This window comes from Periplaneta americana, chromosome 13 (assembly GCF_040183065.1).
Source record: "Periplaneta americana isolate PAMFEO1 chromosome 13, P.americana_PAMFEO1_priV1, whole genome shotgun sequence".
NCBI classification, from domain to species: Eukaryota; Metazoa; Arthropoda; class Insecta; order Blattodea; family Blattidae; genus Periplaneta; species Periplaneta americana.
In genome coordinates, this window is record NC_091129.1 from 84688912 (window position 1) to 84715633 (window position 26722).

Here is a 26722-nt window from a genome sequence, read left to right on the forward strand (position 1 = left end):
TATACGATTCTTAGAAATAATTTAGGTGACTACTTTCTCTTATATATGTAAACCTTTCGTAATAATATGTAAATCCACCGCTGTGCAGTAACGGTGAGTGTGCCTGTTCGTGGAACTAGCGTGGCCGGGTTTAAATACTGATTGAGACAAGTTACCTGGTTGAGAGATTTTCCGGAGATTTTTCTCAACCCAATAAGACGTTGGATCCTGGACTCATTCCGCGGCATTATCAACTTAATCTCACTCAGAAGCAAGATAAACATAGCACTTGGATAAGCGTCGTAAAATAATCAATTGAAAATAATATGTAGGTATGTTACGTATGTGTCTCTGACGTGAAGCGAGGTGGCGATGATAGGTAGTAAAGATAAATTTTTAAAATGTAGTTATATGATTCAGAAAGAAATCAAAGTGGCCATATTAATAATATTAAACTATAGTATATTCAGACACAAGGTAGGGAAGTGCTTTTTTAAAAATTGAAGGAAAAGTTTTAAAAACGAGCAAAGAATTTTTTTCAGTTTCCCAGTTTTTGTAATGTACTTCACAAACTTATATTTTATACAGTATGTTTTGCAGGTTAGTATATTTTGAAAATAATATAAATTTATAATTATAGTATCTATGTACTTTAGATGTGAACAGCGAACTTATTCTCAGCAAGAAGTTTGTCATAGGTGTCGGTAAATGGCAAGTGTAATTTTAGTTACAAGTTTAGGGCAGTTATTTGTAATATTTCAACATACTTATCTAGGTCTGAAACAATGAATTTAGTAAAATCAACTTCCAATAGTGGCGTCCATATGCTGTAACGAAGAAAAAACACACGTATATAAACCAGTTCCTGTCCGATGATTTTTCAATTCACAAACGGGCTAAAGCAAGGAGATGCACTAACACCTTTACTTTTTAACTTTGCTCTAGAATATGTTATTAGAAATGTCCAGGATAACAGAGACGGGTTGGAATTGAACGGGTTGTATCATCGCCTTGTTTATGGGGATGACGTGACTATGTTACGAGAAAATCCATTAACTATTAGGGAAAACATGGGAAATTTACTTGAAGCAAGTACAGAGATAGGTTTGGAAGTAAATCCCGAAAAGACAAAGTCTATGATTATGTCTCATGATCAGAATATTGTACGAAATGGAAATATAAAAATTGGAAATTTTCCTTTGAAGTGGTGGAAAATCCAAATACCTTGGAGCAACAGTAACGAATATAAAAGACACTCCGGAGCATATTAAACGCAGAATAAATGCGGGAAATGGCTTTTATTATTCGTTTGAGTAGATTTTATTATACATTCTATTCTCAAAAAACCTGTAAGTTATAATTTATAAAACAATTATATAACCGATTCTTCTGTATGGTTGTGAAACTCGGACTCTCACTTTGAAAGAGGAACAAAGGTTAATGGTGTTTGAGAATGAGGTGCTTAGGATAATATTTGGGGCTAAGAGGAATGAAGTTACAGAAGAATGGAGAAAGTTACATAACGCAAAACTTGCATACATTTTATTCTTCACCCGACATAATTAGGAACATTAAATCCAGAAAAGAACAGAGAATGAAGCGCTTATGTACTCATATGAATCCAGAAATGCTTACAGAGTAAATGGGAGGATAATATTAAAATGGATTAGAAGATGATAAGATGGTAGAGACTGAATTAATGTTGCACAGGATAGGGACTGATTGCGGCCTTAAATGCGGCCAATGAACCTTCGAATTCCTTAAAAACTTAAAAGCTACAAGTGAGTATAAGGAGGAAGTATCGAATATCTTTATGAGAGTGTTAATTTGAACAAGTAACATTGTGAGCATAATGTACTCGCAGATATTGGTTTTGAAGAAAATTCGAAGTAGACTTATGGAAAAAATGACATTCAGAACTCACATTTTCGATATTGTATTTCCGTAAAATTATCGAAATATATATTACTCCTGTGAAGTGAAGATATCGGATGCATTGGGCCACAGTTCTGTCCTTTCCTTTTAACATTGCAAAATGTTGACCCCAAGTGGAGTTTTCATTTTCGGAAAAATATAGTCACATGGATTCATATCCGAACTGTAGGCTAGCTGAGGAAGTGCTTTCAGCTTGTAATCACTCATACAGCATTCACTGCCTCGGCGATTTGGTGTCTTGCATTATCGTAGAGAAAAAGCACACCAGATTCCAATAGCTGTAGTAGATTCCGGAAAATTTTTGGGCACAGTTTCCTACGGGATATGTCTGCACAAGTCATCCTTCTGTCTTCTACCAGAACAGTGGCAACAATTACCTCTGTAGTGAAGTCCGGTGATGATTTGAGTCTTCCAGTTGGTTGTTTATCTTCTTTTGTAATATGATTTTCGCGGAAATGTCCAGACTACAATCTACTGTAGAGTCACCACACATTTCTCTCTAAGCAATTCAAACATTTCCGACACAGTACGTTCACGTAAAGTTTCTATTTTAATTAATGATCTTTGATCTCAGATACTGACGTCATATGACTGATTTTCATTGTCCATTTCAATCGCTTTTACCCAAAACTTTTTAAGCAATATAATTGAACTTGCACAGAATCGTTCGGAATAACTCTCAGTATTAACGTAATAAATGACAACCACGCATACCCATGGATCAGGAGCGCATGCGCTGTGAGCACTACTTCAGGGATCAACCTCGTACTTGAACTTCGTAATTAAACATTTGTGAGTATATATTACTAATATACGAGAGATAGAACACCGTGCCGGTTTCTGCACGTCGATACATAGAGACATAATTCAAAGTTCGAAGAAATGTTTGACGTAGAAGCTGAATCTAGCAGGTGAACTGACCAAAAGTCCAGCATTTGATGATGATCTCTGTTACAGGTATGTCATGTACAACTGGATCAGACTGTGTGAAGTACTGTCAAGATAAGAATTTCAACACTGGAAGATGCTACCATAATGGATGCTACTGCTACCATTTACACTAGCAAAGTAAATAAATATCAATTTCGAACATGGAAATAAATAATTATATGAATTATTTTGATTTTCGTTTATTTTCCTACGCATTGTCTCTTTAGGAACTTACCAATTCACGAAGCATATATGTTTCCTAAATTCCATTCTGTTCCATTTTATTGATCTATATAGGACACCGTCATAATTTTATTCTCTTCGCTCTTAAGGGTACTCCGATAGGAAATTTAAAATTTCTAAATGTCATTTTCGTAACTTTTAAACCCTTCCAGGCAAAACTTACTGATCAGGGTTTTCATTAGTTTCACCCAAAAATTATTAAAAGAATTATTTTGTACTGTCAATCTTAAACACAGTAAAAAAAATTGCAACTGTTGCAAAATGAATATTTTAATTTCTGTTCCACTTAACCATTACGGACTTGCATACTTTTTTTTTTAAACTATGAGTCGAAGATTTGTATTTATGCTGTGGAATGCGTACAAATCACTTAGGCCTACATATATTTACATTGCCGAAAAAAAAATTGGAGTCATTTATGTGCCCGTTTTCATTTGAGGACAGTGGGTTCTACGGATACTTTTATGACACATACTATCGCAAATTTAGTACAGACATTATTAGGACAATATAATAACGGATGAGCAAGACTCTTAGACAAGAATAATACTATGTTTACGTGCAATTTGGCGCTACTGACTGTTCATTTTACTTAATTTCGGAGATGAAATACAGGAGAATATTGATCGCACGATGTAGTGTTTGATTTCACACGCGGAGCTTCGATTTGCAGCCTTTCTTCTGACATCTTCTCTGTAGAACTCTCTTGCTAAGGAAGCGATGCTTGGCATCGTATCTCACATCCTTGATCACAGCTCCACCTGAAATTTTCGATTTTTTGTTCATGATGAGATAGTTGTTTCGACTTGATAAAAAAAACTGCAATGTCTCTTCGAAAAGTCAAGAAGGACAGTGAATCATTGGGAAGAACTCTCTCACAGAGACCCAGGCGTTCACTACAGTAATATCAAGGATTCTCTTGAGGACCGGCAAGTACCACTTTCTATCTCGACTATAGTCATTCCACTTCGAATCTAAAAGTTCATTGGTAGTCAAATCTAAAATCACAAGTTCCCCTTCCATTCTTCTGAATCTCTTTATTGCTCTCTACAGGGATTTCTGGATTCTGTTTTCACTAACCATTCCTCTGCCTTGAAACCTATTGAGCGAAGCTTACACATGAGTTCGAAAATTTTGAAAAGTACTTCAGGACTATCTCATTCACTCACAAATGCGTCTCAAATCCTCAAACACTTGGAAAGAAAAAATTACTATTTCCATGAATGGACGGATTTTGAAATCGTTGTCAGGATTTTGAGCCTCTAACAGTGCAATATCATTGAAATGCAGATAAGATTCCAGTTTCTGAAAGAATATTTATGCGTACCACTTGGATTCAGTATGATTGTTGTTTCCATTAGCAGGCAATTCGTCGGCAATACTACTATTATGTAAAACAAGGGGACGTCATTTTGAATTGTTCCTGTAACGCACAGTATTACACGTTGTCACTGGACCCTAAATGAATGTTTGGCTATTCAACATTAAAGTAACTACAGTTAAACCCCGTTTATCCGTCACCTTATTAACCGATCAGCGCATTATCCGACTGTTTTCTCTCACCCTTTTCTTTCTTTCTTTGCCGCGGAAAAAGTACAGTAGCCTATGTTGTACTAGATCTTATATTAATACCTATTATTTTCTAGAATCTGTTATTATAAGCCTTTATCCTTACATATTACTACTGCCGGCAATAGGAACAGTTATCGATAGGCCTACTTGAAAGTGTTTTGCCCAAATTGTAAAATAGTCGCTACCAGCTTTCAAAGAAATGGTCCCAAGAACTTCCGCAAAATTTATAGCAAACCCGTGCTGCATTCAGTCCTTATTCTAAAGTTCCAATGGCCATGCTTAATAATTTCTATGCAAAAGATCTTCCGTGTATGTCAGAAGTGTTTTTTCTAATTATCGATATAAAAGTACAAATAATTGATCAGTTTGGGAAAAGAGAAACTGCGGCACATCTCGCATCATAATACGAAATTAGTGTTACAAAATATACGCGATTTAATTAAAAACAAGGATAAAGTGTATAAAGTCGGTAAATCTACAACAGGAAGCCTCTACTATTCCTATCTTTCAGCAAAGAATCAACGCAAGGAATTTACTTGGCCCTTATAAACCCATTGTTGACAACCGGACTTAGAGTGAATTTCTGATTAACTATCTAGCATGTTAAACACAAGATCACGGAGGAAATTATGAGGCTGTGTTGTCCAGTTAATTTATGAAAATATTTTATGGTACGGATTATCCGATTTTTTCGATTAACCGTCCAGTCCACCCCTTGATTACCAAGGATAAGAGAGATTTTACTTTATAGCACTGTTAGCGATGCAAAGTCAGGAGACATATTGCTGACTATATCTGGTAAGGTTTATCTTGTCTCAGTAGCAATAAAACCAAGTCCCTTCAAATGAGGGTGGAGATTATAGGAGGGTTGTAAATATCCAGGATTCCTTTCAAAACCTTGTTATTGTACAGGCTGCCGGAACTCAGTTTCTTGAAAGACAACTTCAGTGACGGAACTACACAGTAAGAAGAGAGATATTTTGTTATTTTATTTTGCGCTACAGAATGTATCAACTAGTCCCTTCCGCCACTGGATGGATGGACGGCATCGCTCCACTCCCCCATTGCCATAACAACACAGACGAAGTAAGACATATCTCCTTTCTCTCTCTTTTCACAGTAAGACAAGATTCATCCCACAGGCTTTAATAAATGTTTGTTTTAATACCCTGTCTACCAAATTCTTCTGTAACATAAGTTCTGAACCACTCTCTCTATATATAATATATCAAATTAGTAGCAACAATAAAAAATATTATAAATTCACTACTCTGATGGCAATATTATTATCAAAAGAAATCCACCGTAGTTCAGGTACCCACTGTCCTCAATTGAGGACAGCTATTTTTATACCAGTAAAATAGGCGCTGAAATATTTTTTTCGCAAATATTTGTACATTAACCTTATCTGTAACTTACATATACTGTGCACATTTACAAATCAACTGTGCAATTACACCATTCCTCCTATTTTATATGATATTTAGAATATTACTGCGTAGTTGCGTTAAACAATACGAAAAATTTTAAATAAATTACATGAAAACATAAACTAATATCAAGTTCATTTTTATTTATGAAATAGTGTTTAGTTAATGTCTCAAGGTTCGAGAACTCGAAATAGGTTTTTGTAACCGTTATAACATAAGATAATAAAATAAATCTATACTGTCCTAATTTGAGGACAGTGGGACTAAATGGGTTAAAACAAATGCTGTTAGTAAGTTTTGTTACACACACATAGTGGAAATACCTCACAAAAATCATATATATAGTAGGTATAAAGTTATTTTTTTTTTTAGGATAAGTAGCATTTAGTAAAGGAAAATGGACAAAAATAAAAAACCGAGAAAAATTTTATTTGAATTTTAAATACCTACCCCGAGCACGTAGCCTTTTAAAAATGGCACCCGTAACATGCAATAGGTGGGGCTTAAGGCCATGAAAATTGGCCCGGAGTTCCCTTAGACCACAAAAACTATTAATGCTGAAAACAAGAAATGTGATTTATTGACCAAAAATGACCAATTTTCACCTCGGTGTATCTTTAACTTTTCCTATGCTATTCAGTAGTAAGAGTAGAGGAGACAGGACTTGTGCTGTGATCATACCATGTACAGCTGTCAAAAAAAAAAAAGTGGCCGCACTCGTGAACAGCGAATATTTTCAAAGTCCACTTCGGGTCGCGGCGATGTTACACGATGCATGTGCTTGTACAAGCAGTTCCGGAACTATGAAAGTGTTCCATATCTGCTCCTCGCAGACCAGCGGTAAAGTGCTTGTTTAATGATTCAAAGGTTCTGGGTTCGCGCCTTCTTCAAGTTTTCATTTTATTTTTTAATTGTTCTTTAGACATGTAAATGATATTCAAATTATCATTTATATCCAGTTATCGTTCTTGATGGATATCACGTTGTTTATATTTTGTTATCGTTCTTTAGAGACATGAATAAAATTCAAGTCATCATTTGTATTCTGTTATCGTTTTATAACGATATGAATAATAATTATTACTATTGTAGCTACAGTATCTCCAATGGGGGTTAGCCCTATTTTACATATGTATGTTAGGGCTATAGTTTTATACACAAAAAAGATAAGCATAAAGGGAAATGGAAAAGAAAATTAAATTAGCTTACGCGATGTAAACAAAACATAAACAATCTGTAAATTAGGCATTGCGATTGCAAAACAAATATCAGTTATCAATTTGAAACATACAAAAACATTAACAACACACATGCGTAACACTTCTGTAACACAAATATGCAGCTTCCCGTACCATATATCATAAATTAATACACAATAGTCACACAAACACAATCAAACTATAATTACGACATTGCGACGACATCAAGCATCCCATAACTGACTCACATACATAACAAATCAAGCATCCGTTGCAACACATACACTTCAACATAGTAACCACACTTTTAAAAGTTACAAATTTGGCTCCAAGAAGAATAAATAGGACACTGTTACTAATTACCAGGGAACGGATTTATATGGACTAAAAATATATGAAATATGTAAATATATATGTAGTTATTTTTACCAAAATATGGAATTAAATATGGATTTTTACCAAAATATGGAATTAAATATGGACTTAAAATTATAAAAAAATGACTATGTACGTTAAATATTGGTACATTTTAATCAAACTAAACAAAAAATATAATGGACGTACCTTATCTTCCAATGTAGTTTCAACAAAACACAATTTTTATTGTCTGTTACCATAACAACAGGTTACAAACATTTCTTTCAAGTGCTGAAAAGTGAATCTTCTTCTATTGTCTCTGAGGATAGATTTATACTGACTAAAAGAGCGTTCGACGTCACAAGAAGTAACTGGTACATAATTCAATTTCACAATGTCTGCTGGGGATAAGTCCAAGTTAATCTTCACTGTTGATTCACCACTCATCACAGCAACAACCTTTTGTAGTTCTTCATATCCAGGGTTTTTTGAAAGTACAGTGTCCACCTTAGCTCTTACTGCATCTGCAACTTTACCTCTACCACGATTCAGTTGTTCCACAGTACTATTTATAATTTCAAAACTTTCAGATAGTGAAAGGTGCCTATTTTGGAGACTTTTGAGCGTTTTTATGATGCATGAAAATGTATGCTGAATGTGAGCTAAGTCATTCTTCACACTTATGTCACAGGTAACTGTTTTCGCAGTATCAATTGAGACTGCATCTTCAGAGTCCAATGCAAGGAGAACATTGTTAATAGAGTCTATATGTTCGGCATAATATTCAACTGCTTCTAGCCATGTACCCCATCTAGTTAAAATTGGCTTTGGTGGCAATGGAATTTCAGGGTACATTTCTTTCAACACGTTAACTCTACTGGGAGCTTTGAGAAATACTTTTTTCACTGATGAAATCAACAAATCTACTTTAGGGAAATTGTCTCTGACCACTTCTGCCACACGATGAAATGCATGCGCCACACAAGTAAAATGAGTCAATTTAGGATATACAACAGATAATGCTTGTCCAGCTTTGACCATATAAGGGGCAGCATCGCTAATAAAGAATAACACATTATCGTACATAATACCCTTTGGCCACAGGATACCCATAGCTTCGTTGAACAGTTTAACTATAGTTTTGTTATTGCACTTTTCTAGAACATCACAATGTAAAAGAATTCGTTCAGAATATTGTTCACTTAACAAACCGATAACTACATTACCAACAAGTCTACCTTCTTTGTCGGGAGTCTCATCAATGGAAACCCAAATTGAACTATCTTTAATTTCATCTCTTATCTTCTGTATTGTCTCATCGTAGATGGATGGAGCATACGTCTTCCTAAGTGTTGACTCATCCGGGATTGTATGTTGAGTATATTTTTCAAGGAATTCCCTGAAGACCTTATTCTTTAGTTTGTAGAGAGGAATATCAGCAGAGATGAGAGAACGGCACAGGTCGATGTTAAACTCAGATCTTACATTCGATGTTGTTGGTTGTGTTAAAAACAATTGTCTCTGCTTGGAATTTAGTTGTTTGTTTGCCTGATGTTTACTAGTTGTAATGTGTTGTTGCACCAGGAACTTTTGTGTAGATGATACTGCACACTGACACAAATTACAAAATAATATTTTATTGTCAGTTGATAAACCATCTTCTTTAAATTCTGAAATGTAACTTGTTAGTTTTGATTTTAAATTGACTGAATGACGTACTTTTGGCATATTTACCGTCTTTATAGTATGATTTACAAAACTGAACCTATGTGTACTCTGACTGGCATTTAACTGTTGAGCTGCACAACTGAAGTCTGTTAAAAATTTTAAATTAAATTAATACAGTTTTGTAACTTACTTTCCCATTGTTGATAGGACTGCTAATTTTCAAATAACTCTGATGTTAAAGGGATTACTGAACATGTGTTTAAATCTCTATTGTTGAAATGTATTTTTAAAAGTTAATGGAATTTTGTTTTGTTTTATTGTTAAACCTAATATAATATGGACTGTTTTATATTAAATATGGAAAATATATGGAAATTAACGAAAATATGTACTAAACTCTAAAATATGGAAAAATATGGAAAATAAAAGTAGGATTTTTCAACCCTACACATTGTGAAACATAAAGATAATGCAAAATATAAATTATATTAGCTTTATAAGTAAATATGTATTTACATATAAATCCTTTCCCTGCTAATTACTATTCTTGTACAATTTCTTAAATACATCTGTAATAAATCTGTGAAATTCCGATATGAATAATATTCACGTTTTTTTATATTGTTATCGTTCTTTAGCGATATACATAATATTCAAGTTATCATTTATATTGTTTTCCTTCATTAGCATTATAAAATAATATTCAAGTTATTTATATTGTTATTGTTCTTTCGCAATATAAATAATCTGTATTTTATGTAGGTAATTATTATAACACAGATAAACATCTTTCTTTGTAAAATAGGTTATTTTATTTAGATAATTAAATACGTATTATATCATATCTTATATTAATTAAACAAACCGATATTTATCATTTATATTGTGTTATCGTTCTTTAGTGATACTGTATAAATAATATTCAAGTTATTTATATTGTAATCGTTCTTTAGCGATATAACTAACATAAATTTAATATTAGGTTTGGAAAAATGCAGTTGCATAATACTGCTATTAATTTTTCTTTTTGTATTATTACATTATACTATCTTGAACCACAATAAAATGAAAAGGAGTAACGAGGAATTGAACCTGAGACGTTGACATCTAAATTCCGACGTTCGTCCGCTGAGCTACGAGGGCAAAAGTGGGGAAACATTTTCGGAAAAATTGGCCCAATCACACTCTAAGATTTTCTGATGATTCGTAGAAGCTAGTCGAGGATGCGGGGGGCAAAGGCTAATTGAGATTTCCCGATCTCTGATAGGGCCAAACATCCTGATAGAATTAATATTTAGCCCTTGCCGTGACTTTCGGTGAAGTCCGGAGGGCCCAATTAGTAAAATCCACTCTCCTCATCTCCACGCTTGGGCCCCCTGGAATTTAATAAGATGTGAAAGAGATAGTGGTGTGCGGAAAGCAACGGGATGTTACCGCATTTAGGCCTATCCTTCCCAAGAAAAACTGCAAACATGAACAAAGGAAGCTTTAAATAGAAGAAGAAGGATCTTCTGCGGACCTCTGGAAAAAGAACTAAGGAAGAGACTAGTGAAGTGCTTTGTGTGGAGTGTGGCATTGTATGGGGAAGAAACATGGACATTACGACGAAATGAAGAGAAACGAATTGAAGCATTTGAAATGTGGATGTGGAGAAGAACGGTGCGTGTGAAGTGGACAGACAAAATAAGAAATAAAATTGTGTTTGAAAAAATGAGTGAAGAAAGAATGATGCTGAAACTGATTAGAAAGATAAAAAGTAATTGGTTGGGTCTCTGGTTGAAAAGAATAATAGACGACATTAGGATATGTGGATCATATGCGGAGACTAAGAGGAAGGCAGAAAATAGGAAAGATTGGAGATTGCTGGGTTTGCAATGAAAGACCTGCCCATGGACAGAACATTTATGTGTGTATGATCAGAATGCCTAGAATATCGTGTCTAAGAACAGTCGCTATTTGCAAAGACTAGTCAATTCCATGCCCACTCGACTGCAAGATGATCGAGATAAGAGGAAGATAGACTAAATATTGAATTGTGGCTTTTTGTTTTGTTTTTTGAACGCTTAATTGTTCGAATGTTTTAAGGCCGACGCCAGTAAATTTGTTTTGTTTATGCCACGAAAGATATTTTATTGAGAATAAAGTCTTTTTTCTTTCCATTTGCAGCCACAATATCATAATGATAAAGTCATGGCATAATATATTAATGAACCTGATGTTAATTACTAAAATAATCATAAAAGAGAAAGGAGCCATTATGTATAGTTTGTCTCTCTCAAAAACAGAACAAAATAGAACATAAAAAGCACGTGGTTGTAGTCGAACGCAGGACCTCATGAATAAGAGGCCTGAACGCTACCATTATGCTATCAATAACACACAGAATACTTAAATTATAACTATAGATATCAGGCAACGTGGTCCAACAACATGTAACATCGCCTGTCTCCGAATTGTAGCGAAGATACCCGAAGGTAACTTTGTTCCAGGAGAGCGGCCACTTTTTCTTTTGACAGCTGTACCTTGGCTATGTCACCAATGGGTATGAAAGGGAAAGATAGGGTTCAGTCTGAAATGAGCTTTAGTGTCAGTAGATTCCTACAGGCTATACTACTTACGAAGCAGACTCCTTTACTGATAGCTCATTCTTTCCTGACATACACAGCTTACACGAGAGATCTAACCCTCTTTTTCTGTAATGTGTAATTTAGTAATCAACAAGCGTGATTTGTGTGTTAGCCAGCGCAACTCGTTCTCAGAGGAGCGCTTTGACTTGGATTGGATTTCGATTTAGCTGGTTATATACTGTAGAAGTTTTTATTCATTTCCTTAATGAAAGTCCAATGGCAGGTATTACTGACTTACAAATGGTTTTTAAGGAAACCGGAGGTTCATTGCAGCCTTCGCATAAGCTCGCCATCGTTCCCTGTCCTGAATAAAATTAATCCAGTCTCTATGATCATATCCCACCTCCCTCAAATCCATTTTTATATTATCCTTCCATCTATGTCTCGGCCTATTCAAAAGTCTTTTTCCTTCCGGTCTCCCGACTAACATTCTATATGGATTTCTGGATTCGCGCATACGTGCTAATGCCCTACCCATCTCAAATGTCTGGATTTAATGTTCTTAATTATATCAGGTGAAGAACACAATGCGTGCAGGAAGTTCTGCGTTGTGCAACTTCCTCCATTCTCCTCTAACTTAATCCCTTTTAGACCCAAATATTTTCCTAAATACCTTATTCTCAAACCCCTTAACTTCTGTTCCTTTCTCGAAGTGAGAATCCAAGTTTCATAACCATACAGAACAACCGGTAATGTAACTGTTAATGGCAGTTATTACCATAGCGAATTCCAGGACTTATGTGACCAAATACCACCACGCTTGATATTTTTATGCAGTTCATAAGCCTAGCATATACGATAAAGAAATTGTTGGAAATTGGAAACACTTTCGGGAAATTGGTTTCGGGGAAATGTCAATACGTCCGCGAATCATAAGCGGATACAAAGAGTGAAGAAGAAAACTAGGAAAGATTGAAGGTTCCTGAGTTTGTAGTGAAAGACCTGTTCTTGGCAGAAAACTATGAATGAATGAACGAATGACTTATAAAATATTGCCAGGTATTTAGAAATGGCCACCGACGTAACTCAGGCGGTAGAGCGTTTGCTTATTAATCCGGAGTTGTGCTCGAGCATGGGTTTAATTCCCGCTTGGGCTTGTTACTTGATTGGGTTTCTCCGAGGTTTTCCCCAAACTTAAGAAGAATGATGAATCTATGTCATCAAAAGTCACCAAATATCATCTCTTTGTCACCACTTCCATCGATGCTAAATAACCCCGGTGTTGAAACAGCGTTGTTAATAACCAAATAAAAAATTATAAATGTAGAAGTCATAAATATAATTATTAAAATGACTCCTTGGTAAGAACAAAATGAAAACAATAGTGTCAAAAGTAAGATTAAAGAAAAAGGCCTGTTTAAATTAGGCTTATGTATTCCAAAATTGCATTATCAATGCTACCAGAAATGAATCCTATCAGACGGAAAATTAAAAGAAACCGAAACTTTGTACAAACAACTACAAGAAGCAGTGATCAAACCTGGGAAAATGACTACGTAATACATTCTTGTTGATATGAATGCCAGAATTAGCAATTCATAAATAAAAAATATTATCAGTTCACATAGAAAAAGTAGAATAGACACAAATTGACGATGTTTAAGAGAACTTTGAGTATATAACAGCCTAAGAATAACTAATTCGTTTCACCTACATAATAATATTCATAAATATACTTGAACAGAAAGAAGGAGTCAATCAATCATTAACTATATTATTACTAATCAGCAGATGTGGCTTAATTTTAAGGAACTTTGTGTACTCCAAGATTATGACGCACTTACATCATTGCAAAACTTATAAGATAAATATTAATAAGGTAAGAAGAATGTATTACTCAACTCAGTTGGTAATTAGAGTGATTTATGGTCATGAATGTTGTTTAACGATTTAGTTTAATCTACACTTACAAAATTCTGGACTTAACAAACAGTGTCTCAACACCATTGTCATTTTTCCTTACTGCAGTATATAAAGACATTGAGGAACTGACTAGTCATGAACGCGACAATATTCTTCGAATAATTCAGTTCTAAGGTATGAAGTAGGTTTATGTTTCATAGCTTCCTTTAGTCTTATTCATTATTATTATTATTATTATTATTATTATTATTATTACTATTGTTATTATTATTATTATTATTATTACCCTATTTTACATGAAACTAATACAATTCTTTGTTTTAACTTAGAGGAACTGGAATATTAAACCAACTTATCTAGTAACTGAAAGAGTTATGAATATTGAAATTTTATAGAGTAATGCAGTAAATCCTTTGCCACAAAAATTAATTTGAAACAATGTTGCTAACAGGTTCTGTATTGCAGCTGTAAAGATTGTATTAAAATAAATAAAATACATTTTATGCCGTTTTGTAAATAAGAGCATAGTTAATTATAAAATAAGGAAGAAAATATATGTAATTTGGCAGCAGCGGAATACAGGCTTACTTAAGAAAACACACACACGCACTCGGTCTGAATAGCTGCATTCCGTCCTTTACTTATAGTCGACAGACTTCCTAACAGCAGGAAATAACGATAGGTCTACGTGTAAATTTTTGTTTTGAATTAGCAAGAAATTCATTGAATTTATTTAAAGACTGCCTAAGGATCCTTATCATTTTCTCTAATGTTGAGAGTAAAAATCAGTATTTTACGGATAGAACTTATCGAGTGAAGGAGCGTTAATATTAAGGTGAAAATATTTATTTTCATGATAGAAGTATTCATTGGAACTAGTAAGGTATTAGAATGTTTTCTTGTACTCTATCCAAGGAATAAACTGCTAAAATCTGCACTGGTACATAATAATACTTCCATTCTGTATAGTATAGCTGACATATTAATGTATATGTTTTTTCGTCCTAAGATTTGGGTATTGAATTAATAATGGTTAATGAGGATTTTTAGCATATTTCAATAAGTACACTTTTTTTTTCTTATATTGACTGATTTTGAAGATCAAAGTTTGATCCAAATTTTTCATGGTCACACTCAGCTTATGTCATTGCAAGTTCTGGAGTATAAAATTTCTCACTGGCTCTTTAAAATTGTTTCGGAAAATATAGTTATCAGGTAACAGACGACTGAAGAGTTAGCGTCCTTTCTTCTTATTCTTCTTCTTCTTCATCACTGTCCACACCTGTGGAGTAACGGTCAGCGCGTCTGGCCGCGAAACCAGGTGGCCCGGGTTCGAATCCTGGTCGGGGCAAGTTACCTGGCTGAGGTTTCTTCCGGGGTTTTCCCTCAACCCAATATGAGCAAATGCTGGGTAACTTTCGGTGTTGTACCCCGGACTCATTTCACCTGTATTATCACCTTCATTTCATTCAGACGCTAAATAACCTAAATGTTGATACAGCGTCGTAAAATAACCCAGTAAAAAAATTCTTCATCACTAATATTACAATCCACACCATCTTCATCGTCATCAACAACAACCTTTCAAGTATAGGCTATAAACTATTGTCGAACTTTCCCGAATTCTTCCGTCAATTTCTTAATTGGTTGTCATTATTCTCTTTAAAATTTTTGAGTATATTCCATCACAAATGTTTACTTTATTTTAGAGGTACATTCAGTTTAAATGTTTAATTTAATTCGTTTTCACATTGCTACATTTTCCAGATTGGGATCTGATATCAGCTGTTGCAAAATGTCGTCGTTTATTTTGAAATATGGCCAACTGTAACATGCTTTTCTTCGCATAAATTTCATCTCGGCAGATTTCATTTTCGGGTCTCATAGTCCAACTTTCACGACAATAGTAGTACAGGCAGTACTGGAGTGTTGTATAACTTCCTTATTTTACTATTTCGTAAGTTGCTGAGTTTGAAAACATTGTTAATAATATTTTAAATGTGTTAAAATATCTGGAATTTGAGTGTGAATCAGTTTTCATTACCGTATGAAAATTACTTACATACTTATAGCTTTTTAGGAACCCGAAGGTTCATTGCCCCTCTCAAATAAGCCCACCATCCGTCCCTATCCTAAGCAAGATTAATCAAGTCTCTATCGTCATATTCCACCTCCCTCAAATCTATTTTAATATTATCCTCTCATCTACGTCTCGGCATTTGCTGGTACGACCAGAAAAACAGTCACATTCCGAGCCTTACTGTGAAGCTGTAGTCGGGTGGTCCGGCGATAGTGAGATATTTTTTCTCCTATATAAGTTATAGTATAGTTTCGGTTTAGATATTTCTATATTTCTTTGAGATGTCTGTTTAACCTACGCCACAGAGATCAGCGAACCGCGTAATAGGCTCTTTATTCACTCAGTCTGACAGGCGCCTAACGCATTTAAGACCAGTAGACGCGAGGTAGGTTACTGAACTTTAGTATAGCATAAAGGGGTTTTTCCTGTCTAGGAACGCGCTGGTAGCGTTGTTTGAACCTGGCAAACAATAGTAGCGTCTGGTGAGCGCGTCACCTTAGTGAGCATTTAAAAGGACGTGAGCCGAGAGCGTGCCCACCAGACGATTGCCGGCCTGTGAGCCGAGTGTGTATTTTCGGAGACGATTACCGGCCTGTGAGCCGAGCGTGTATTTTCTCAGAATATTACCGGCTAGTGAGCCGATCGTGTGTTTTGGTCAGAAGACTGCCGGCCAGTGGCGTGTTTACTCACTTATATAGTCTACGGCCTGTGAGCCGATCGCGTGAGTATTAATAATATTTCCGGCACTTGTTCCGATCGTGTATTTCTTATCATTCTCAGTTTTCCAGCCGATCGAAGTGATAAAGTATAGATTTCGCACTTTTTAGCTTTGTGTTTTACTCAAAAAGTGACAGCAGCGATTTTAAACTGGCGTTAGACGAGAAGCCGAAATCACACGGAAGACAACAGCCAGTATTCCGTCGCTTGGACTCAAGCAAGGGAAGTGAGCCGAATAAATACACTTAGTGGAACCCTACTCCTTGGTTTCTTTTCGTGAGAACGACGAATATCACATTATATCCTACGCCCACAAAACCACAAGGTCCCTGAGAAGAGATCTCCTCTACCGGGGGACAAGATCTTCCAGCATCCACCGACGGGTGACTGAGCTAGTGGACTTCTCCTCTGCCGGCGACGCGACAGAGAAGAAGATAAACAACAACAACGTGTGCCACCAGGTAAAACCCGTCGCAAATGGCGCCCAACGCGTGCCCAACAGGTATAAAACCCGTCGCAAATGGCGCCCAACGTGGGGCTACGAGAATAAAAACAACATCGCGTGGCTACGAGAATAAAAACAACATCGCGTGGCTACGAGAATAAAAACAACATCGCGTGGCTCGAGAATAAAAACAACATCGCGTGGCTACGAGAATAAAAACAACATCGCGTGGCTACGAGAATAAAAACAACAACGCGTGGCTACGAGAATAAAAACAACAACGCGTGGCTACGAGAATCAACAATACCACCGAGGCGTCGGGACGAGAACAACAGTAGCAGCAGCAACGTGATTATCGTCAGTACTAGACGACAGCAGAGAGGCTGACGCAGCATCCCCGCCGAGACAACGAGAGCGGCGACACCGAGGGTGGCGAAATCATCACGGCTACGCGGGACGAGTAGGGTCGACGCTACATCGAGGAGGAAGACAACGTTGATGGTAATATTTTGGAGGGTTATACATGTATGAACTTTCTTTGTGTGTAGGGAGGATAACATTTATTAACGCATAATTCTGTATAGGGTTGTACGTATATTTATGTCTGTGTGTGTATAATATTTTGGAGGGGATTGTTATTGTGTGATCTGTATATAGGTTATGGCATATCCAGATGTTATTAAGGAATAGGAGAATTGAGACCGAAGGGACGGAGAGTGAGAGGAAAATAATAAGTAGAGAGAATAGAGGGATGGAGAACGTAGGAGACAGCGAAATGGAGGGAAGATTAGAATTGGAGAGCAGTATGGGGGACGACGAGATCATAGGAAATAGCGAAGAAACCCAGCAATGTAGCGAGAAGGAAAAGGGAGAAGAAGGGACGATGCTAGGACAGCTAGGAATTTTAATGAAACATATTACAGAGCAATTGAAACAGAGTACAGAACAAATGAAGCAGAATTTCGACAAAATGAAACAAGATAGTTCAGAACAGTTTAAGCAAAATTTTGAACAAATGAAACAGGATAATTCAGAGCAATTGAAACAGAGTTTGAGACAAATGGATGAAAGATTAGGTCAGAGTACGGAACAAATGAAAAGAATGGATGAGAGGTTAGGTCAAAGTACTGAGCAAGCGAAGCAAATTTCAGAACAAATAAAGCAAATAGATGAGAGGCTAGGCCAAAAGACCGAACAGCTGATGAGGCAGATGGACAGCAAACTGTCAGAAATGGAGAATAGGATGGGAGAAAATTCCAGAGAGATTAGGGAACAGGTGAACCAGCTGATAGAGAGTCGAATAGAAAACTTGGAGGGGAAGATAGCAGACAATAATACGGAAATAGAAAGTCAACTAGGCGTCGTAGTAGATAAGATGGCAGAGAACATGAGAGAACTAGAGGAGAAGGTGAGGAACAGCACAATTGCTGAGAACGAAAAGACGAGGTCGGCCATAGAAGGGACAGTAGATGAGAGGTTACAAGGGGTGGATCGAGAGATGGAAGCGATTAGGCGAGTAGTGAGAGACCAGGGAAAGGAAGAGAGAGAACGCCTAGAGAGTTTAGAATCAAGATGGAATTCGATGCAAGATAGGATCCATGGAGTCACTGTCGATAATTCAATTAGCGAACCGAGTGTGAGCGGAACGCCTAGCGGGAGCAATAGTATGGGATTAGGAAATATAGTAGGAGGTAGTAACATAAGTAATCATGTGGTAAGAGAGAACCAAGACCCACGAAATCAGGAACAATGTAATTTAAATATTGTAAACGAGAGGTCATCTTTAGGTCGCCCACAGTATCCCACGCATATCATTAATGAAATCGGTTATCCCGTATTTGATGAGGTGGAGTTCTCAAACCCTCACTGTTATATCCGCGAATTGGAAACGTATTTTCACGTGAAAGGGGTACCAGAGGAACTAAAAATGACCGTCGTGAGAAAAAGTCTGAGAGGACGGCCACTTAATTGGGTTCTCGTAGCTTTAGACGCACAAGTTAGTTATGGAGAATTCAAAACGAAGTTCTCTGACCGGTATTGGGGGCAGAGGCAACAGCAGAAAATCAGAAAAGAAATCAATGATAGTAGGTTTGATGCTAAGAAAGGCATATCGATGATTGATTACTTTATGGAGCTTGTCAAAAAGGGAAAGAGTCTAAATCCACCAATGCCAGATTCTGAGTTGATACAAACTATCATATCCCATTACCCGGAAAATATTAGGTATAATTTAATTATCGCGGGACCACGAGATTTTGGGGAGACCATCGACCTCCTGACCGCGCTAGACAGTTCTGATATGACACACAATGGAGGCGAAAGTTATGACGCAACTAATTGTGTAGAGAAGAGAACGCAGGGTTATTCCAGCCACTCGAAGGCGGAGAGAGGGGCACATGGCGCCCTCTCACCACCTCGAGGGAACATGAATGTAAATAATTGGGCAGCTGACAGACAACCAGGCTATGGGTATAATAATAATAATAATAATAATAATAATAATAATAATAGTCGGGGTCAAAGTGGTATTGTCAGCCCAAACCGAAATAGGAGGGATATTCAACCTGTCAGAAATATGTACAACCGCAATAATCCTGGTGCTGACCGCGGTAACGGAGGTAATGTAAATAGGATGAGAAATAATGGGGGCGGACCAGTCCGCAGAATTAATCACATAAGATGGTATACGGATAGAGAGGCAAATGTGCACCCTAGGGACAGCAACCCACCCCACTGGTTTAGAAATAGGAGATATAGGCAAGGATTCTGGCAGCCTAATTTTGGTAGGGGCTGGAATGATAGGAGAGACTGGCGGAGACAAGAACAAGAAAGGGACCGCAGAAATGCATTAATGGTAGCAGCGCAACAGGCAGACAATAGAATGCCAGCCACGCGTAGCGACGAGTGTGACAGATCAGCAAGTCCGGGTAGAGATCCTTCAGTTTGGAGACCATACCTGCGAAGTGAAGGACCCAGACAACAACAAGGTTCTAGGTAGATACCATAAACAGCTGCTAAGACCATTCAGGCAAGACAATGTAAATATAGATACGTAAGTTGGAATGGGGAGCTAGACTCTATTGTGAAAAGGCAGGATACCAATGTACAGTGCGGCGCAGTGTAACTGCGTACGCAAGACGGATGCGTGATTGAATAATGTGTGACACTGTAAATAAGAATCTTATGAATTTTGTAGATAATGTATGTAAATAGTGTGAGGGATGATTAACAAGTATGCTTGAATAATGACTGTGTGCACAGAGAGATTGTTTAAAAACATATATGTCATGTTTATTTTAGAATTTGTATAGCTGAGCAAGATGGCGTGTATCCTGGCTGATCGCGATAGGAATAACGGTAGAATGGCATTATCGAAGGCGAGATTTCCCAACAATGAAAATTCTTTAGGGGAATTTCCATTGTTGAGAAAGGGGCATTTGAAGCTGTAGTCGGGTGGTCCGGCGATAGTGAGATATTTTTTCTCCTATATAAGTTATAGTATAGTTTCGGTTTAGATATTTCTATATTTCTTTGAGATGTCTGTTTAACCTACGCCACAGAGATCAGCGAACCGCGTAATAGGCTCTTTATTCACTCAGTCTGACAGGCGCCTAACGCATTTAAGACCAGTAGACGCGAGGTAGGTTACTGAACTTTAGTATAGCATAAAGGGGTTTTTCCTGTCTAGGAACGCGCTGGTAGCGTTGTTTGAACCTGGCAAACAATAGTAGCGTCTGGTGAGCGCGTCACCTTAGTGAGCATTTAAAAGGACGTGAGCCGAGAGCGTGCCCACCAGACGATTGCCGGCCTGTGAGCCGAGTGTGTATTTTCGGAGACGATTACCGGCCTGTGAGCCGAGCGTGTATTTTCTCAGAATATTACCGGCTAGTGAGCCGATCGTGTGTTTTGGTCAGAAGACTGCCGGCCAGTGGCGTGTTTACTCACTTATATAGTCTACGGCCTGTGAGCCGATCGCGTGAGTATTAATAATATTTCCGGCACTTGTTCCGATCGTGTATTTCTTATCATTCTCAGTTTTCCAGCCGATCGAAGTGATAAAGTATAGATTTCGCACTTTTTAGCTTTGTGTTTTACTCAAAAAGTGACAGCAGCGATTTTAAACTGGCGTTAGACGAGAAGCCGAAATCACACGGAAGACAACAGCCAGTATTCCGTCGCTTGGACTCAAGCAAGGGAAGTGAGCCGAATAAATACACTTAGTGGAACCCTACTCCTTGGTTTCTTTTCGTGAGAACGACGAATATCACATTATATCCTACGCCCACAAAACCACAAGGTCCCTGAGAAGAAATCTCCTCTACCGGGGGACAAGATCTTCCAGCATCCACCGACGGGTGACTGAGCTAGTGGACTTCTCCTCTGCCGGCGACGCGACAGAGAAGAAGATAAACAACAACAACGTGTGCCACCAGGTAAAACCCGTCGCAACTGTGAGGTTTCGTAAGAAGCTTTTTTTTACGGTGATGGATTATTAGCCTTTCGTTCAAGACCCAAGCTGGAGGACCACGCTTTATCGCCTCTCTACGACTGCTTATTCAATATATTCACAGCTATCCTCCAAATGTGCAGGCCGTCTCCTCTATCCGCTAACTGATAGGGACTAACAATACAGTTTCCATATAAAACTATATTTCATAAATGGTTAAGAAATATTTTGCTTTGCTTTATTTTTTCTCGACACCCCGTTAATTTAAATTATATAATAAAATTATTAAACCATATCGTTCCATAATTTCGTTCAATTTAAGATTCTCCATTTTAATTATCTAATATCTGATAGTGTGTGAGTGCGTAAAATCCACAAACGATTAGGGAAAACACGGGAATTTTACTGGAAGCAAGTAAAGAGATAGGTATGGAAGTAAATCCCGAAAAGAAAAAGTATATGTTTATGTCTCGTGACGAGACTATTGTACGAAATGGAAATATAAAAATTGGAAATTTATCTTTTGAAGAGGTGGAGAAGTTCAAATATCTTGGAGCAACAGTAACAAATATAAATGATACTCGGGAGGAAACTATCACGGAATAAATATGGGAAATGCCTGTTATTATTCGGTTGAGAAGCTTTAATTATCCAGTCTGCTGTCAAAAAATTTGAAACTTAGAATTTATAAAACAGTCATATTACCGGTTGTTCATTATGGTTGTGAAACTTGGACTCTCACTTTGAGAGAGGAACATAGGTTAAGGGTATATGAGAATAAGGTGCTTAGGAAAATATTTGGGGCTAAGAGGAATGAAGTTATAGGAGAATGGAGAAAGTTACACAACACAGAACTGAACGCATTGTATTCTTCACTTGACATAATTAGGAACATTAAATCCAGACGTTTGAGATGGTCAGGGCATGTAGCGCGTATGGGCGAATCCAGAAATGCACATAGAGTGTTAGTTGGGAGGCCGGAGGGAAAAAGACCTTTAGGGAGGCCGAGACGTAGATGGGAAGATAATATTAAAATGGATTTGAAGGAGGTGGGATGTGATGATAGAGAACGGATTAACCTTGATCAGGATAGGGACCAATGGCGGGCTTATTTGAGGGCAGCAATGAACCTCCGGTTTCCTTAAAAGCCAGTAAGTAAGTGTGTGTGTGTGTGTGTGCTTGTGTGTATGTATGTATTTACACTGCAAATGGGTAAATATCAGGTGGCAGTGGTAAATAGTTACACTCAAATAATGACAATTAATAATAAACACAATTAATAATAAATTTCAATTAATAATAATGCAAATTATAACCATTAATATTAATAATAAATAATACTACTTGTAATCAAATAATAATAATGATAAAATAACAATAATAATAATAATAATAATAATAATAATAATAATAATAATAGCAATAGAAATAAATCTAATTTGTATCTTAACCCTAATTTCGAACTAAAACCCACGAGTATGATATCTTCATACATACACAAGTACCTTTCATCACTACACTCATTTCGCTGTCAACTTATTGCACTGGAACTACCACATATTTCACTGACACTAGCCTGATTTCACTAACACTTAAAAAATATTTCACTGTTGAAATACTTTGCACTACCACTATAAACTAAAAACTTCAGTGACACAAACACACTTCGTACTTCACTAACACTACACACTTTTTCACAGATGCAACACTTCAAATATCATAACATCAATTAGGCCTACACCCTTTAAATAGTGTGCATAATATACTACCGCCTATTAGTAAAGTCCTTAAGCTTATTTTTAAATACATTTTTGGTTATTGGTAAAGCCTTTCGTAAGTCTGCGGTAAATCATTCCAGTCCCTACTAGCACGTTTGAGAAAAGAAAACTTTCCAGTGTCCGTCCTCTGTGTTCTTTCTCTCAATTTATGTGAGCGGTCATTCCTTGACGAGTAATTTGGTGGCTGCAAACTATTTTTAAATTCTCTCCATGCAGGCTCACCTCTGTATGTTTTGAACATTGCGCATAATCGAATTCGTGTTTTTCTGTCCGTGTGTCCCATTTCAATGTTGAGTTATTATGACAACGCTTGAGAGCCCGTTTTTTTTTTTTAATCTTTTCAAATGTCTTAATATGTTCTAATCTGTAAGGATCCCAACATGCGGCACTTGTATTCCATTACTGGACGAATGCGCATAATCGAATTCGTGTTTTTCTGTCCGTGTGTCCCATTTCAATGTTGAGTTATTATGACAACGCTTGAGAGCCCGTTTTTTTTAATCTTTTCAAATGTCTTAATATGTTCTAATCTGTAAGGACCCCAATATGCGGCACTTGTATTCCATTACTGGACGAACTTGTGCCTTATATGCTATCTCTTTTGATTTATCAGAACCTTTTCTTAGAATTTTCATTTTGTATGATTCTCCGATAAGCACGTTGTAATATAATAATATTAAATTGGGCTAACCCTCTATACTTATCTAGTTTATATTTGGATTAAACATTAACGTTTTCGGCACTTATATGCCAATTTCAAATGTATGGAATTGCCTTATTATATGATCAAGTGGATACACCGTATGTGTGTGAAATTTATGGTATGTACCTTGATGATCTACCATCGTTTATAAAATAATATATAAATTAAATTAAAAGCACTTGCTAATAATTAAAATCTATACTAATTTACATCTACAATAAAAGTCCCATTGTTTTATGTGGCAATATGGTTATCTTGACGTTGTTATCACATGCAGTTCCTATATTTATTAAATGTTTTTGAGTTGCACTGTGTTGCACGAATTAAAATGTTAAAATTTGTTTGTTATATATTAACACACCAAGGATTCACGTTGTTTCACTTACGCAAGTCGAAGCACTGTACCACGATGAAATGTTGCGTAATATCAGTTACATTGATGCTTGTTATTGTGTTCCTTCGGTTTGCTTCTTAGAACCCTTATTACAAGGTGTAACCACAGTCTACTATATACAGTCACAAAGCTTGAGTTTTGAGGATGCTAGAAATAATAGACTGTGCCGGTACTATTTCGCATTGTCTGTAATGAGGCGATATTAGCGATCCTAATGGTGAGCAACTATCTAATGTTTGCATATTTACTACGTACTGAGCTTCGTGACTGTATATACTAGACTGTGGTGTAACGCTGTCCATGCTTTCTCCGCTGTGTCAGTAACGTGTTCCCAACAGCCAAGATCGCTGCTAAAAATTATTCGTAGATATTTACATTTGTTAATATTAGGAATGGAATCACCTCATAACGTATACGATGCGATTATTTTATTTATTTTCCTTGTAAATCTGACGGCTTTCCTTTTCAGAGAATTAATTTTAATTTTGTTGGCCATTGCCCAATCGTTTATTCTATTGACGTCATTCTGAAGAAGAGTAGTATTTTCATGACCATTTATTTCCCTGCATACGACAAAGTATATCAGCGAATAAACGAACCCTGGACAAGATGATAATTGGCAGATGATTTTAAAAAGCCTGGAAAAGAAGGGGCCCGAAGTCAATCCCCTGGGACTCCGGAAGTAAATGTCTATTGGGGTCGATAATTTCTCCCCCACCCGTATTCACTGACTGCTTCAAGTTAAAAGTTCCTTGACCCATTTCAGTACTCTGAAGTAAACCCCCGTTGATAGTTGTTTCAACAACAATATGTCGTATGGGACTACATTGAATACGATTGAAAAGTATGATTTTATCATTTGCGAATTTATGTATTAAACTTTCATAGTTCCGATAACAATGTTAGTGCCACCATTTTTCGTATCTACTACTACAGAAATACCACTTATTGACAATATCATCCATGTAGATATTACTTAATATTGGTGAAAGCGAACAACCCTGCCGCATATCCTTATGAACTTCTCCTTCTTGTAAAAGTTTTATAATGATTTTATTGCTATTTTGGTCTATGCATATATCTACAATTGAACAGTGTAATTCCAAAACGTGTTATGTCCATTTTTACTAAAGGACTAGGCTAGTTTTTTTTTTTTTTTTTTTTTTTTTTTTAGATACCGGTCTAAGGACTGAGCATGTTTTCAATTGACAATCAAAATAACACGAACTATTAGACGAAGATCGGTGTTATTTTGGAAGAAAACACGCTTAAAATATATTGATAGTGGTCTCAAACATAATCATATACAAGGTAAAAGTGAAATAGTCCTGTAGATTTTCAGAACTAATAGCTTGTGTTATATGTAACAAATATATATCATATTGGTGGAAAGCTAATACTTTTTCAGAAAAAAAAATGTTTTTCTCAAATGATTAACATCCTCTTATTCGATAATATTGTGTGTAGTATTGTGATTTTCGTCCATAGCTATAGAAAATCTAATAAAGATTAATTTATCCCTAATGCGCAAATGAATACCGTAAACGTTTTTCGTGTAAATTTAATTAAACGACCACTAATTTCAAACTACTGAACGATGCGAAGAGATCACAACGTTGTAGTCAGAGAGGGAGATGGAAGGTAGGTCTGTCTCAGATATGAATTCGCTGACCTCTTACATCTGTATTATGAGAAGAAAGATCAGTGTGTTAGCGGCGAATTTGCCAGACTTCTGAAACTTCCAACTTAAAATTCTAATTAACCGTGCATTTAATCTCAAACTTAACCCATTTGATCCCAAGACACTTTCAATGATTTGAATATAAAAATTTCAGAATTTCCCAAATTATTTATGCCCAAATTATTTTTTATTAAAAATGTTGGTGTTTCTTATATATTCCTACTTATTGACACATAAGAAACAAAATAAGATGGTTATTGGTCCTCTCAAATCATTTACGCCGTAAATAATGCATGTTCCCATTTGGGAACAGTGGCAGTAAAGGGGTTAACTGAACTATTTTAAATACAGTTACCGTTTACAGTTACAGTTACAATTACAGGTACACAACTTCGTTCCAAGTGAACTTTTCAGGCATTGGATCATATTTAATTAAGAACTGGACCTTTTTCAGATCGGTCCATGACCAGATTGGTTATTTTAATTTTCGATTATATGTAATTGGATATTTTGTATGCTTTGATATTTTACATAAATGGACGTTACCACATTATGGACATTTTCGTAATACTGACATTTCAGTATTGGACCATGTATCTGCTAACCCATTCTGGAATTTAAGCCAATCTGCGGAAATATTAGAGATATTATTTATACAATTCTAGGGATTAGTA

At 36.4% G+C, this 26722-nt stretch overlaps 1 long non-coding RNA gene across 2 annotated transcripts in view; it reads left to right on the forward strand.

The window, feature by feature from the left end:
• Positions 1 to 26722, forward strand: part of LOC138712063 (uncharacterized) — a 40833-nt gene that overhangs the window by 6207 nt on the left and 7904 nt on the right. Inside the window, exon 1 of one of the 2 annotated variants that reach the window (XR_011335619.1) lies at positions 13934 to 13977. The exons of the other annotated variant lie outside the window; for it this stretch is intronic. This is a non-coding gene — a long non-coding RNA (uncharacterized lncRNA). Of the gene's footprint in view, positions 1 to 13933; positions 13978 to 26722 lie in introns of those variants that run through there. 2 annotated transcript variants of the gene reach the window in all.